Here is a 15,850-nt window from a genome sequence, read left to right as displayed (position 1 = left end):
TTACTATTCTTCAAGTTTACTAACCTTTCTTCTACAGTGTCTTACCAGTACTTAATCTCATCCTATGCATTTCTCATCTCAGGAATTTTATTTTCCACGTCTATAAGTTTGATTTAGTTCTTTTTATATATATATTTATATCTCTAAATTGCACACAATCTTTCCTTTTTCATGGAATACATGGAATATCATTATAAAAAGTTTTTCAGTGCACACATCTACTAAGTATCATACATGTCTTTTTTACATCTGTTCCTATTGATTGATTTTTCACCACATTCTGAACCATATTTTCCTGCTTCTTTCCTCGTAATTTTTGATTGGATGACAAACATTGTGAGTTTTTATGTAGTGCTAGAAACATTTGTATTTCTATAAATGTCCCTGGGCTTTGTTCTGAAAAAAGCTAAATTGTTTGGTAAATAGTTTGATTTTTTTTAATGCTAGCTTTTAAGCTTTGTTAGGCAGGACCAGACGATTTTTATTTAGGGCTTCCCCCCCCCCCCCGCCCAGTTAGTAAGCTGAAACTATTCTGAGTATTCTATGTGTATCCTACTAGTAGGAACAGAAACTATCCCCAGACCTTTGTCAACTCCAAGGATATGCTCTCTCTGCCCTGGCTGGCCTCAGGCAGTTTCTTATACACATATGTTCCTTGGTTCTCCACTGACTATTCAAAGGCCCATTATTGATTTCTACAGTTCTCTGTGCAGCTCTATACTCTCCTTATAAACTTAACCTTGGCCTCCCTGACCTCCCAGTTCTATCCTGCTGTGATCCACCAACGTTTTCCCTTTCAGCATTCTCAAGGTCATAAACTATGGCAATTGTGGGACTCACCTTGTTTGTTTCTTCGTTCTCAGAGATCACTATCTACCATTGCCCAATAATAATTTTCTGAAAACTATTGTTTGATAAATTTTGCTAGAAGCAGAATTCTAATCCTTTTATTTTTATTCCCTTTTCCTGTGTCATTTCACTGCTAAGTGAGAATACAATATTAGATTCAGTTCATTATTGAGGCTTAAGAGCAGACATTGTAGTCTTGTTCCTATTCTCTAAGGGAAAGCTTAAGATATTTCGCTATTATCATTTTTTGTATAATTCTGTGATGCTCTTTTTCAGTTTAAGGTAGTTTCTTCTATTCTTAGTTTTATCATGAATGGATTTTAACTTTTCTCAAATACTTTTTCTGTGTCTGTTGAGATGATAATATAGTCTTTACTCTTTTATTCTGTTAGTGTGGTGGATTAGATTGACTGATTGTTGACTATTAAAATGATTGTACATCCCTGGAATATATCCAACTTGGTCTTGATACAGCATTCTCCCATATTTAATTGGTTTTGATTGCTAATGTTGTATTTAAATATTTTTTACAGCTAAACTAATAAGAGAGAATGATCTATAATTTTCTTCTCTTATAATGTTCTGGTCAGGTTTTGGGGGCCAAGATTTTGCTAGCCCTGGAAAATAAATTTTTCTATTCTCTGAAAGAGTTTTCATATTAGTGCAATATCTTCCTTACATATATTGTAGAATTTACCAATGAAACCATCTGGGCCTATAATTTCTTTGTAAAGGTTTTCAAATATAGATTCAATTACTCCAGTAGCTATGAAAACTCCATATTTTCTATTTCGTATTGTTTCCACTTGGGGTTAGTTTATTTTTGATCTAAGAATTTATTTCTCTAAGTTTTCATATTTATGGCATGGGTTTTTTTTCATTATTTTCTCACATAACATGAGAAATATAATATTTTTATTACCCATAAGATCTGTGGTGATATTCACCTTTTCTAAAATTCCTGATACTGGTAATTTGTATTCCTTTTAATTTCTTGATAGATAATTTTGCCAGATTAATTTCATTAGTATTTTCTAAGAAGAAACATTTGGCTTTGTTGGTTGTCTCTGTTTTCTATTTACCTTCCAGTCATTAATTTCTACTCTCATATTTATTATTTTTTTATTTCTACATTGTATTTAATACACTTTTACTTTTCTGACTTCTTGAGATGGAATCTTAGAGATTAATTTTCAGCCTAAAACAATCTAATAGCCATCGTGATGCCTTGCTCAAACCCTCTTGTATCCCCCAGTGCTGTGCACTCTTCTCCCTTTTTCTATGTTTTTTGTTGTTATTAGTGTGTAGCTGCAACCTTCTCCAGAGAATTACCATCAGGTACCGAAATTACCTCACCCACATGGAGATTTCTATGTGCCTGGGGGTTTAAGTCTCCCTTGTATGGCATGTAGATTTCCTCAGCTATCTTGTACCATTCCTCCGAATCATCCAGTTTCTAACTTGTAGTTGAGACCTTTCTCAGAGAATTGCCTATGGATCTCTTGAGCAGCCTTGATTATTTAGAGAGTTTGAAGGGCCTAAGAATTTACATCGTCCTGGAACAGCCCACAGTCAGTTACAAACTGATTCAGAGTCTGAAAAGCGAGCTCTCTTGCTCCTAGAAAAGACTCACACTGAGGTGAACAGGATCAGACAGGATGAGTCTTTAGATGAAATCACATATTTCTTGGGTTTTTACATTTTAGCAACCTGATTTCTCCACTCCCTCATCAGTTTCTGTGGAGCATTCCCCAATAAACCCTTTATTTAGGGAGTTCTTTTGGGAGAAACAAACTTAACACATACTATACATTCTACTATAAATATTGCTTTAACTGGATAAAGCTAATTTGAAATGTATCTTATTTTCTTAACCACTTAGCTGAAAATATTTTCTAATTTCATTATAATTACATCTTTACCCTTGGATTATTTAGAAGTATCATGCTTATATTTCCAAATAGTTAAGAATTCTCATCTCTTTGCCATTGATCTTAACATATTTCCACTATGATCAGAGAAAATACTCTGTATGATTTTATTCTTCTGGAATTTGTTGAGATTTTGGTATATATTCCATATGTACTGTTTTTCAGTTTTGAGTGCAATATCATGTGTTGTGAATGAGTGTTTAAGAGCACATATACTTGTTAACCATGATATTCAAATCTTCTATATTACTGATTTTTTTTGTCTGCTTGTATGAGTTACTGAAAAACTTGTGTTCAAAATCTTTTATGATGCTTGAGTATTTACTCAAATCTGTCCATTTTGTCTATATAATTTGAGGGGAGGGCAGTATCAGATGTATTAAAATTTATAATTTCAATATAAATAATCTATCCTGATAGATCCCTTTATCATTGTGAAATGTGTTATTGATCATAAAGTCTTTGATGATAATTTACACTGAATTTTTCATTAGTTTTTACATAGAATATATTTTTCCGTTCTTTTGCTTTAAACTTTCACAAATCCTTGTATTTAAGATGTTTCTCTTACAAAGAGCATGAATTATGATTTGTTTTTATATTCATTCTAGAAATCTTTACTGGAGAGAAAAGTGCCATAATGTGGACACCTCTCCAGGTTATCTAATTCCAACATTTCATTATCTTTGAGCTTTTATGTAAGCCTGTAAATTTGTAGACATACAAATTATGTCTGGTTTGTGGAGATTCAATTGCCTTCCCTCCCATCTTATGGAAAAAAGTTTTGTCAGTGTATACATATTCATTTCATTATTCCTGATATATAAATATGCCTGTTCTTAGGGATTCTCTTTTAAACTGGTTATAACATATGCCAGGTTTACTCATGAGTATGAGTTAAACTCCTTAATAAGTGTTAATTTCTGTATAAGAATCATGAATTAACTTGTTATGAAAATTATCTATCATGATCTTCAAATGAAATTATTTAGAATATTTGCATTTAATGCAATTTTTGCTGAAGTTTAAATCTAACACCTTAAGATGTTTTCTAGTTACCCCTCCACTTCCCTTTCTTTTTGATTAATCAGGTATTTTCATCACTTTTTAAGCTCTCATTCACGAGTTAATTATACATTCATTTTTTCCTTTGTGAATACCTATAGACATTATAACTTTCCTTAGTGAGTATCTGTAGACATTACAACATGCATTCTATTTCAATCTCTCCCTTGACAATGCCAGTATTTAGACAACTTTATCTCCCTTAAGTTCCTCCCACCTTGTATATATTATAGTCCTCTATTTAAATTCTACATACATTTAAAACTCTGAAGCAATAATTACTGGTGTTTTGTGAAACATCCATTTGGATTTCTCCATATGTTTATCTTTTTTTGTACATCATCATTTATTTCTGTATCCCTATGTTTTCATAAGTAATCATTTTGCTTCTGCCTGAAGAACTCTCTTTAGTATTTTTTAGTGCCTGTTTGTTGAAAAGAATTTTCTAAATTGTTGTTAGTCCAGATAAGTCTTTAATTTACTTTGTCTTTATTCTTGAAGGGTATTTTTACTGGATATAGAATTGTATGTTGATGATTTTTCTCAGTACTTTAAAGATATCATTTCACTCTTATTTTTTTCCCTTATTTCTGTTGGAAAATCAGTTCTCTGTCTGATTGTTTATTCTTTGATAATAGTATGCTTTCACCCTGGCTGCTTTGAAGATTTGTGAATGATTTATTATCATTTGACAGTGATGTGCACAAGTATGATAGTCTACATTTATCCTAAATGGTTTTTAAAGAAATTTCTTGGATTTGGCTCATGTAGTGATTTGGAAGCTGAGAAGTCCAAGTATTTGTAGTTGGCAAACTGAGACCCAGGAAAAGCAATGTGTAGTTCCACTCTGAGTCCAAAGGCCCAAGAACTAGGAGAACTGGTGGTATAAGTTCTAGTCTGAAAGCTGGAAGATCCAAGACCCAAGAAGAACCAATGTTTCAGTCTCAGTCCAAAAGCCAGAAAAGACCAATGTTCTAGCTCAAGCAGTCAGGCAGAAGATCCCCTTTACTAAGACTTTTTGTTCTATTCAGGCCTTCAATTGATTAGATGAGACCCACCTACATTAGGCAGGCAATCTGCTTTACTCAGTCTACTGACTCAAATGTTAATAACATACAGGAACAACCTCACAGACACACATCAAGATAAAATTTAACCTAAATCTGGGCACTCTGACCCAGTCAAATTGACACATAAGATTAACCATAGCAATATCTATTGACAATTTTGGAAAATACACATCACTATTTATTCAAATACTTATTCTGCCCATTCTCTTTCCTCTTCTTCTGAGGACTCCCAAAATACCAATGTTTTATCTTTTTATCATGTCCCATAAGCTCTTTTTTATGTTTTCCATTCTTTTTACTCTGTGCTTCAATATAACTATTTCCTACTGACATATTATCCAGTTCACTAATCTTCTCCCCATGTTTAATTTGCTATTAAATACATGGATGAAATTCTTAATTAAAGCTATCCAGTTTTGTTTCAGTTCTATAATGCTCAATATATTCTACTTTATATATTTCGGTTTCTTGGTGACTTTTTTCAATTTTGTCATACATTTTCTTGGATATTTTAATCTCAGTTATTTTATTGTTTTTAAGAATTACTTATTTATTTGAGAGACAGAGACACCAGGGGGAAGGGGCAGAGTGAGAGGGAGAGAGAATCCTAAGCAGACTCTGCGTTGAGCATGAAGCACAATGCAGGGCTCAATCCCACGACCCTAAGATCACAACCTGAGCCAAAAGCAAGAGTCGGATGCTTAACTGACTGTGCCACCCAGGCACCCCTAATCTCAGTTATTTTACCATCCATGTATGATTACTCCAATATTTGGATTACCTGGTAGACTATTTTTCTTTTTTTATATATTTTTTATCATTTGCCCTTCTTTGGGAATTCTTGATAATTTTATTTTTTATTGTATGCCAGCCCTGAATATTAAAAAATGAAAGATTAACTGAGGCTCTGGCTGATGTAATATCTCTTCAGAAAAACAAAACAAAACAAGCAAACAAAATATCTTTACTTCATGGCAAGCAGTCTGAGTAAGAAAAGATGGCTACTCAGTTTAGGACTGAACTGGTTTGAAGTTGTTTTTCAGTCCTTTATGAGAGCTGGTATATTTTCGGTTTACCCTTCCTCTTAGGTTGTGATAGTTCCTGGTTCCAAAATGTATATCTTGAGTATTTTCCAGGACATCTACTCTTTGGTACTACTTGATTTCCAATATTTGTCTCACCAGCCTCTAAGACTGTCAAAAATCTTCTCAGTTTCTTATCCATTAAGTGTGTCTTTTTTTTAAACTTCTTGGCCCCTCGGCTATATATGACATCAATTGGCAAATAATTTTTAAAGGAAAAGGGATAAAGAATGTCAGGCTTATTTCAATTTACTTCCCTTCCTTCTCACCCCGGCCACCTTGCTAGCTCTCTGATGTTGTGGGTCAGATTTTGGGCTTTCCCCCGCCCCCAACTTTACTGGCTGTTCTCAGTGACAAAGTTGTGCCACAGTAAGTTATTTTACCATTATTAGAAATAGAACCTCTCCAAACCTCCACTCTCTTTTTCCACACCCACTGTATTTTCTTTTGTATAGGAAAGCACATCCCCTAAGATTTCAATTATTGCCTCATTTGTCTTTCCTTGAGTCAACAAGCTTAAATTTTAAACCTGAAATATGTCAACAATGAAAATCATAAATGTAAACACCATCTTTTGTGTACTCTGTTTTGAGTGTTAACTTCAACTTTCCAGATCTCAAAAATGCATTGTTATAGACACAGACCACTTACTAAACAAGAACCTCATTATAATTCTGTTCTTACAGATGTTCTGCTTCAAACTTGAAATCTAACCATAACACAGATGCTCATGTGATTTTCTCAAAACATGGGCAAATACTGTGTAGTAGAAATTATTAGAGGAAGTGAGGGAAAGTTTAAATACTATGTTGTATATTTCAGGAAATGTCTCAGCTATGGAATGAGATAGATACGCACTCAAATCCCGACTTGACCATTTATTACCTATGTGACTTAGGACTTAGTATCTCTACTCCTCAGTTTCCTCTTCTGTAAAATCAGTCCCTTTTATGGAATATGAGGAGTGTGTAAGTTTAAATGAAACATGTATAAATATCTAATTCAAAATCTTCTTGACTCAATCAATATTACTCACTCATTCATGTTTTTTTGAAACAATTTCCCATGCTAAGTAAAAGTGTCAAGAAATAAATTAGAATTATGCTAGAATTTTAGGTGTTAATGTTACGAAAGAACAGATTATTTTAAATTAAACACCTATATATTTTTAAAGGTGAAAATTTTCATGTATAAAACAAAATGAATTGTAGCAGAGAGGTTCAAAAGAATTATTTCATAGGAAGGAAAATATTAAATAGCTAAAGTCCTTACTGTAGAGCCTTTGTACTTAAAAGTTAGGTTAATTGCCAAGAGTAAGTAATAAGGTTATAAAACTATATAGAAATTAGAAGTAATCGAAAGTAAACCTTTAAATAGTTATAAGAATATGTTCCATTAAGTAGTGTGAAACCCTGGAAATTTAGGGATAATTGAAGTTGTTTTCCAATTCTTAATTGTTTTCAGAGAATCATGGCCTGTTCAGAATTGTAAGAGATCTTATTTAAAAGATAAGAATTATCAGATGTAGAAATGTTAAGTAATTTTCCAAGGTTGCACACAAAAAAAGGCTTGAGAAAACCAAAGACTAGAATCTATACTGAATACCGTTTATTTACCGTTTCACTTGTCTTCTACATCCTTCTGCATCCCGTGCTGTGGTCTAAGAGGTACCTGGGTGGCTCAGTTAGTTGAGCAGCAGACTTGATTTTAGCTCAGGTCATGACCTCAGGCTCGTGAGATGAGCTCTGCACTAGGCCTGGAGCCTGCCTGGGATTCACTCTCACCCTCGCCCTTTGCCATTCCCCTCACACTCTCTAAAAAAAAAAATACAGATATATATAGATAGATACGTAATAATTATATACATATAATTATTATTATTATTAAAAAAGGCTTCTGGTTGACTTCATCCAATGGGCAACACTATCTAGAGATTACAGGGAAGAAGAGTGAGGTCAGGGTATATAGTCCCCTCATTGCCTCCCCCGGGGTAATTCTTGGGCGACTCCATTTCTTGTGTAAGGTTATATTTTCTGCCGGTCAGTCTTCACCACATAGCTGTTACAGCTATTGTTACAAATCTTCAGGGTACTGCACTATACCTGTGGTTTACCTGTGGCTCTACCCTTAATTAAACAAGCATTCCTCAAATTACCCCATGCATGCACCATCTTTTTATTTTTATTTTTTTTTCCTGTTTGGACCTTGATGCACACAGAAACCATCTCTTTAACTGGGAGCTTAGAAGTTTGTATTTCATTAGTTCACATTTTCTCCTTCACAATATGGTGATCAGATTATTGCTGCCTCAAAAGCTGTAGATTTATCACACAGAATATATAGAACGACCCAATTTGCAAATATGTTCTAAAGGCCAATCATTCTTGCATAATGTTGTTTATCCTTATTTTTGTTTCTTAAAATGTAGTTTTAAGTGTAAAAGTAAATTTACATTTAAAAAATTTTTAGGATAATAACACAGTACCAACACTTCCAAATTCAGAGAAATAATAAATCCAGAACAGTTCAATGAAATCCTATTGCCAGTGGATTCATATTAAATTGTTTGTTAGTTTTATTTGTGTGTTTATTTTTCTATTTGTAATCAAAGTTCCTCAATGCACTGGGGCAAATGTACATAGAAAAATACAAGTTAATAAACAAGTAATAGAGGGGCACCCGGGCGGCTCAGGTGGTTAAGCATCCCACTCTTGGTCTCGGCTCAGGTCCTGATCTCAGGCTTGTGAGGTCAAGCCCTGCATAGGGTTCTGTGCTCAGTGGGGAGTCTGCTTGAGAGTCCCTCTCCCTCTCCCTCTGCCCCCTCCTGCTCACACACACACACACATACACACACTCTCTCTCTCAAATAAATAAATCTTTAAAAAATAAATAAATGAACAAGTAATAGCTACTATGTGCCAACAACATTAATTGGCAGTAGAGAAAAAAAGTATAATCACCTACCAGGAGGACCTTCCCCTGTTCTTAATTCCCATCACTTCTTATAAGAAATGTTTTTTGTTGTTTTTTTTTAAGATTTTATTTATTTATTTGACAGAGAGAGACAGCCAGTGAGAGAGGGAATACAGGCAGTGGGAGTGGGAGAGGAAGAAGCAGGCTTCCAGTGGAAGAGCCTGATGTGGGGCTCGATCCCAGAATGCCAAGATCACTCCCTGAGCCTAAGGCAGACGCTTAATGCATGAGCCACCCAGGCGCCCCTATAAGGAATGTTTTTAAGTCAACTTCTCCCCATTATTTTGTCATCCTCTGGTGGCAATTAAGCTGGTTATAGTATTAGTTTGTCATGATTGTGGCAGTATATTTACCAGTACATTTAAAACAGTATTTTGTTTACTCCCTGTTTTGAAGTTGTCTTTTAGTTCATGAACACACAATGACTCCTTAGTGGTTTAGAAAAGAGAGCCAGTCTAGCATGGGCTTAGATTCTCTAGGGTCTAATTTAATCAATGATAAAAAAAATGATTATGTATACTCCAAAACAGTTCAGGAAAAGTTCAGTATCTAATGAAGATGCAAATTATGAGTGATATATGGATTTCAAGTTCAGATATATTGCAAAATGGTTTAGACAATTAATTATAATATTTTTCTTTGTCTTGTCATATCAATAAATTCTCCATGTGTTATTTCACCTTTATTGCTTCTGGGTGTTGAAGCCATAGCTAACATAGCATGTTGTTTTCAGATATCTTTAGACAATTTGCCAACTAGAAAAAAAAAAGTCTAGGATTAAAGTCTTTAAAATTATTTTATCTTAATCCTGGATCAGTGGAAAAGATCAATCCATTTGTTTTATTTTATTCAGCACAGTAAGGCAAATTCAATGCTTTTGCTGAGTTCACTATTCTAAAAAGAGGCATGGCTGAAATGGACATATGTTACTTAGCACAGATTAACCTAATAATCAATCTTAAAGTGGCCAAACTACCTCAAGCTGTGTAGAACAAATGGCCTCAGGCACCTGAGTGGCTCAGTGGGTTAAGCTTCTGCCTTTGGCTCGGGTCATGACCCAGGGTCGTGGGATGGAGCCCCACATTGGGTTCCCTGTTCAGTGGAGAGTCTTCTCCCCACTGCTCATGCTCTCTCTCTCACTCAAATAAATGAATAAAAAATATTAAAAAAAAAAAGAACAAGTGGTCTCATTACCCATCAAAAATTAAGCATTAATAGGTTGGTTTTCATAAATCTAAAATTTTCACGAGATTTATATTTAAAATATTTTAATATGACATCAATGAGAGCACTAAAATAACCACATAAATATATGTGTTATGTGGATAAACTTCACTTTTTTATATTATGAAGCATAGACTCATTGGGCTTTAACAAAGCATTTATGAATTTTGAAAAGCAAGATCCCAATTTATGAAATTTCAATGTAAAAAATTATATCATTTTAAGTGGGAAAAAACTCAAGATCCCAGTTTATCAGAAACTATGATATTTAAAGTATTTTGTATACCATACAATCCAAATACCTTTCACTTAAGTGTAACTTTTTTAGAACTTCATTCTTTCTTTAAATTATTTTCCAATTGCTCAAAGTATGACTTGCCCCAAAGATTGTATCAGAGCCTTTGAATGATAGGTAATGACCTTTATAGTCTCAAATTAACTGACTACAATGTAGGTCATTGAATGATGAATATATATATTTTTTAAAATCTTAGTTATTTGAGAGAGTGAGTGAGAGACTACAAGCGTGGGGAGGAGCAGAGGTAGAGAGAGAAGCCCCACTAAGCAGGGAGCACAACTCGACTAGGGGCTGGATCCCCAGACTCTGAGATCATGACCTGAGCCGAAGGCAGACACTCAACTGACTGAGCCACCCAGCTGCCCTAAATGATGAACAATTCTTATATTTTGGAATTGTATATATTTTGCATATGAGTTTCCTTGGGGCCCCACAGGTAAGATGGACCATCATGTCCCCGTATTCACTGATTCCGCAAAAACCAGATTATTCAACAAGGTTATATGCTTGGTTCCGATTCTTTTAACTACCAAAAAAAGAAATCTACTCAGGTCAGCTAAGGATAAGAAGACTTTATTATAAGCTTACAGGTGACAAAGGTCTAGAACTGAAATGGAATGAGGCAACTCCTCGGACCAGATTCTTTCCCCTTCTCTCTCATGGTCTAAAGATCTTCTTTTGAGTTTCTACTTTTCTTTGTATGTCTTTTCCGCTCTTCTCCCACTTGATTTACTGCCAATTCACTTACTCTGCTTACTCATACTTTACGGTAGTTCAAATATTTAACTTGAAGATTTGTTTATTCAATTTATTCAATCTGAAAAGCAAATATTTACCAGGCACAGACTATGTTCTAGGTATAGATGACTTCATTATGCCATAGCCTCAACTCTGTCTCATGTTCTGTCAGTTTCTTTCCACCTATTATGCCTTTTCTATAAGCCTCTTTATCTTTCAAATTTTAGCTCTTCAAAAAGAAAACTGCTCTCTACTACAGAAGTTGTAAATTATGGCTTAAAAGTTCATTTTAAGCATTCAGATCTGTTTGGTTTCAAGCACATACAAAACAATGTATGTGCTTGAAATCCTCACAGATCTTTAAATAATTGAATTAACTCTGGACATTTAAAACGTGGGAAAATTTTACGGAAAGAAAAAAATATATTAATGTCTGTCATCTCTTGCAAAAAAAAAAAAGAATAAAACAGCGGTTCTCATATTTCAGGCTTTTTTTTTTCATGGTTACAATTACTCGAACAGATTAGCCCTAGTCCCCCAGACAGTGTTAATGATGTCCAGGTTGTGACCACTCCCAACTGTGTCCCACACCATGCTGAGATTTCTTTTGCTTTTTATCTAAGTCTTTATGCACTACTTATTTTAGAGGAGTGCCTCTAAGCAGCAGCAAATGAACGACAGTATGTGTCACTGGACCCTTTCAGTCTTCTGCATTACTGCCTGACCTCTGGGAGCTCTCCAGTTTGCCTTTCCTGGTCTATCTCATTTTAGCACACCGAGTACATTCTAGCACAGTGGCCAGACTGTTAATGGGCTTCCCTAGAATAAAGCACAATCTGCTGATCCTGAAAGTCAGGGCATCTTTAAAACAGAAAATATAACCACCTAATTAACAGAAGCTACAGGTGAAGCAAGTGCCCTCACAAGAGAATGAGGATAGGCAGGCCAGTATAGTAACCTGTTTAATTTAGTATCATGAAAACACACTTGAATAGGTTTAAAAACAAATTAAAAAAATTCCATCAGAAGAAGATTCAACAACTTACACCAGTAACATGGCTTAGAAGTCACACAACACTTTTCAGCATGATAATTCTGAAGCCTAAAGGTTGTAGCTATCCAACAGGATCCTCAGAAGGGGATCACAAGGAATAGAAAGGTTGGTGGCATGGAGTCTCCGAGCTCTCATCATATTTTGAGAGCTGCCAAACAAAACTCCCCCAAAATGTTTCTTCCTGGAAAATTGATTTTACAGTCTCTGCTTCTAATCTTCTAAAGCAGGGTTGGTAAACTACAACCCATGGCCCAAATCTGGCCTGCCGTCCGCTTCTGTAAACAAAGTTTTTTTGGAACATCTCTCCATCCATTTGTTTAGTACTGTCCAAGGCTGCTTTCGTACGACATGGTCAGAGTTGAGTAACTGTGACAGAGACTGTCTGGCCAACAGAGTCTAAGATTTTTGCTATTTGACACTTCACAGAAAATGTTTGCCTATTCCTGTTCTAAAGAACCTACATAGACAGGTAGGTTCCTAAAATATATCACAAAGTTGCCCTTATAATGCAAGTTCTCCTCTGCCTAACGTAAATTCAGCTCGAGCTCCATGTAACTCCCTGATTTTGACCTTGGTGGAAATGAAGACTACAGCGCAATATCATCAATGACACTGATTCACATTAAAATCTGTTAGCAAACAATCAACCCTGCCTTTCTTTAACAGAAGCCCCCAACGTTTATTTTCTGCTAATCATAGTCCTAGCATAAGCATTTGAATCAAAATAAAGACCTTTAACAGCTACATACCTCATTCTCTGAACAACTTAAATACCATTAAAAACAGCATTTGTTTTTACACTTGTTTTGATCGTGGCAAAATTGACCTATCAAGACTCTTGCATTGAAAAAAAAATGAGAGTTTCTTTTATACCTTCACAGATCACATCACCAACATTTGTAATTCACTATAAATAGTATTTCCTTCAGAAATTATTGCCTTTTAAAATAATGTCTGCTGTGATATTTCTTGTCTCAATGATCTCCACTATGCCTTTCTCAATTTTTCCCAGTGAATACATATTACGACACAGACATTTTGCCTAGATAGTTAGGTTGTTCTAGCATTGATGGAATACATAGGCTCAATTCATGCTGGCATAGACTTTTAATATATATTCTGTTAGAAACACCTCCAATGATTATCCCTCCAATTATATAATTCTCTTCTTTCCTTAACCTCGGGAAAAAATAATTACTTAAAATGAAAATGGGAATAAAACCTGTCCCTTTATTTCAGCAATAATCAGCTAGATAGTGTATTGGAAAGTTACCCCCTGCATACAAACAGCAAAGTATAAAATATTGCATAATTAACTAGAAATGTATAATACGAACATAGAAATAGAACTATAAAATTCTTCTTTAAAAAAACTTAATAGAAGTGAATAAATGGAGATATGATGGTTATTTTTATGTGTCAGTTTGACTGAGCCTTGGGGTGCACAGATAGTTGGCCAAAAATTGTTCTGTGTGTTTTTGTGAGATTGTTTTTGGATGAGATTAATTTTGAAATAGACTGAGTGAAGCAGATTGCCTCCTTAATGTAGATGGGACTCATCCAATCAGTTGAAGGGCTGAACAGAACAAAAACACTGATAATGATCTCCCAAGTAAGAGAGAATTCTTCCTGACTGATTGACTTGAAATAAAATAATGGCACTTTCTGGTCTCCAGGCTCCCAGCCTTCAGACAGGGGCTACACCACTGGCTTTCCTGGTTTTCAGGCCTCTGGACTTTGGAACTAAACCATCAGGTCTCCACGGTCTTCAGCTTGCTGACTCACCCTGCAGATCTTGGGACTTGCCTACCTCATAATCATATATAATAACATATAAATACACGTTCCTATTGATTCTGTTTCTCTGGAGAGCTCTGACTCATACAGGGGAGAAATACTATGTTCCAGTTTATAGTCGGAGTCCAGTCATTAAAAAAAAAAAGAATCAATACAATTAGAATAGGGAGGTATAAAGTTCTTAATGAGGTGACTGCAAAGGTAAAAAGGGAACACTACAGAATCACAGAGACTGCAACTGCATAAGCAGTTACCACCCCCAGGGCTGAAGAAACAAAGGGAAGATGCTGGATTTATTAATACTCTGAAGCTTGAAGAGAGGGTTTCACAAAGATGAAACGCAGACTTCTGAGGAAGAGGCATTGGCGGTTGGTGCTGGGCTCTCTGAGGGGATAGACAGAAGCTGATTCCGTGAGGGTCGAGTATTCTGCCAAGTGGATACAGTCACTGCTACAAGGAGTGACTACTACCCAAGGGGACAGGTGTTGCTAGGAAAATGCTGACAGGAACAGAAGTCTACCTGGAGCCTGCATGAAGCAGATGAGAAGGAACAAGTTCCTTCACCCTCTTCTTGCCTCGCAGCCTCCCTCCAGCACTCCCTGTTGGCAGATCCTGACACAGAGCCGCCGGCAACGAGGCAATGGGGCTGCCAGAGCCTCAGCTCCAGCATCCCAAGGCCGAATGTGGAAGAGTGGGGTTGGGACTGCGAGATAACAAACAGCATAGTAAATGGTACAACTGATGTCCATTTTCTCCACGTATATTTATAGATGTAAATAGATTGAGGTGGTAGAATGATGGTAATTTAAACTATTTTAATTGTCTACTCAGCATCTAACCTTAGAAGTCCAATGGAGTTCACCAAGTGAACATGTGCAAAAAACACATTTTTATGCCTCCTGCCCTGTCCTATCTGCTCAGCACCCCTACATCATCAGCTTCCCCCTCCTCATTTTTTTCAAGAATACATCTAATTACTCATGCCAAAATTTTACACTTTTCTCTATCTCCAGCTTTATCTTTAATCCACCCATTTCTAACCTCATCCAAACCTACCTGGGTGCAAGCTCCCGGCATCTCTTGGACAATGACATACTTTTCCCATCTAGCTTCCCTGCTTACACCATCGCTCACCCTCCGAACTGCCCATTTGTCACAAAATAGCTATAATGGCTATTTAAGGGGCGCCTGGGTTTCTCAGTCAGTTGAGCGTCCGACTCTTGATTTTGGCTCAAGTCATGATCTCAGGGCATGAGATCAAGCCCCATGTCATGCTCCACCCTCAGTGGGAAATCTGTTTGAGATTCTCTCTCTCCCTCTCCCTGTGGCCCTACCCCGACTCACACACACTCTTTCTTGCTCTCATCTCTCTCTCTCTCAAATAAATAAATCTTTAAAAAAAATTTAAAGATAAACATAAATAAAAATAAAAATAAACATAAATAAAAATAAAAATAACAACTAGTGTCATTCTCTGGCTTAGAAATCTCTAAAAGTTCTGGGTTTCCCCAGAAGCAGAACTTCCTTCACCAGAAGCAGATAAGGATTGAAATACAAATAGTTTATGTGACAGGTGGTCCCCAAAAATACCAGTAGGAGACTGGGGATGTAAGATAGAAAAAGGGAGGAAGTCATAAACAGTGCATTACCAAGCAAGCTACCACTATAAACAAGTGGGGATGAATCCCACAGGGAATTCCAAAAACCAATGTAGAACATGTCCTTCAAGTTATCCCACTGCATGGCCAAAGAATCCATTTCTTGTTACT

The sequence above is a fragment of the Ailuropoda melanoleuca genome, chromosome 2 (assembly GCF_002007445.2).
Source record: "Ailuropoda melanoleuca isolate Jingjing chromosome 2, ASM200744v2, whole genome shotgun sequence".
NCBI lineage: Eukaryota > Metazoa > Chordata > Mammalia > Carnivora > Ursidae > Ailuropoda > Ailuropoda melanoleuca.
The sequence above is the reverse complement of the archived record's forward strand: the minus strand, read 5'-3'. Positions refer to the sequence as shown.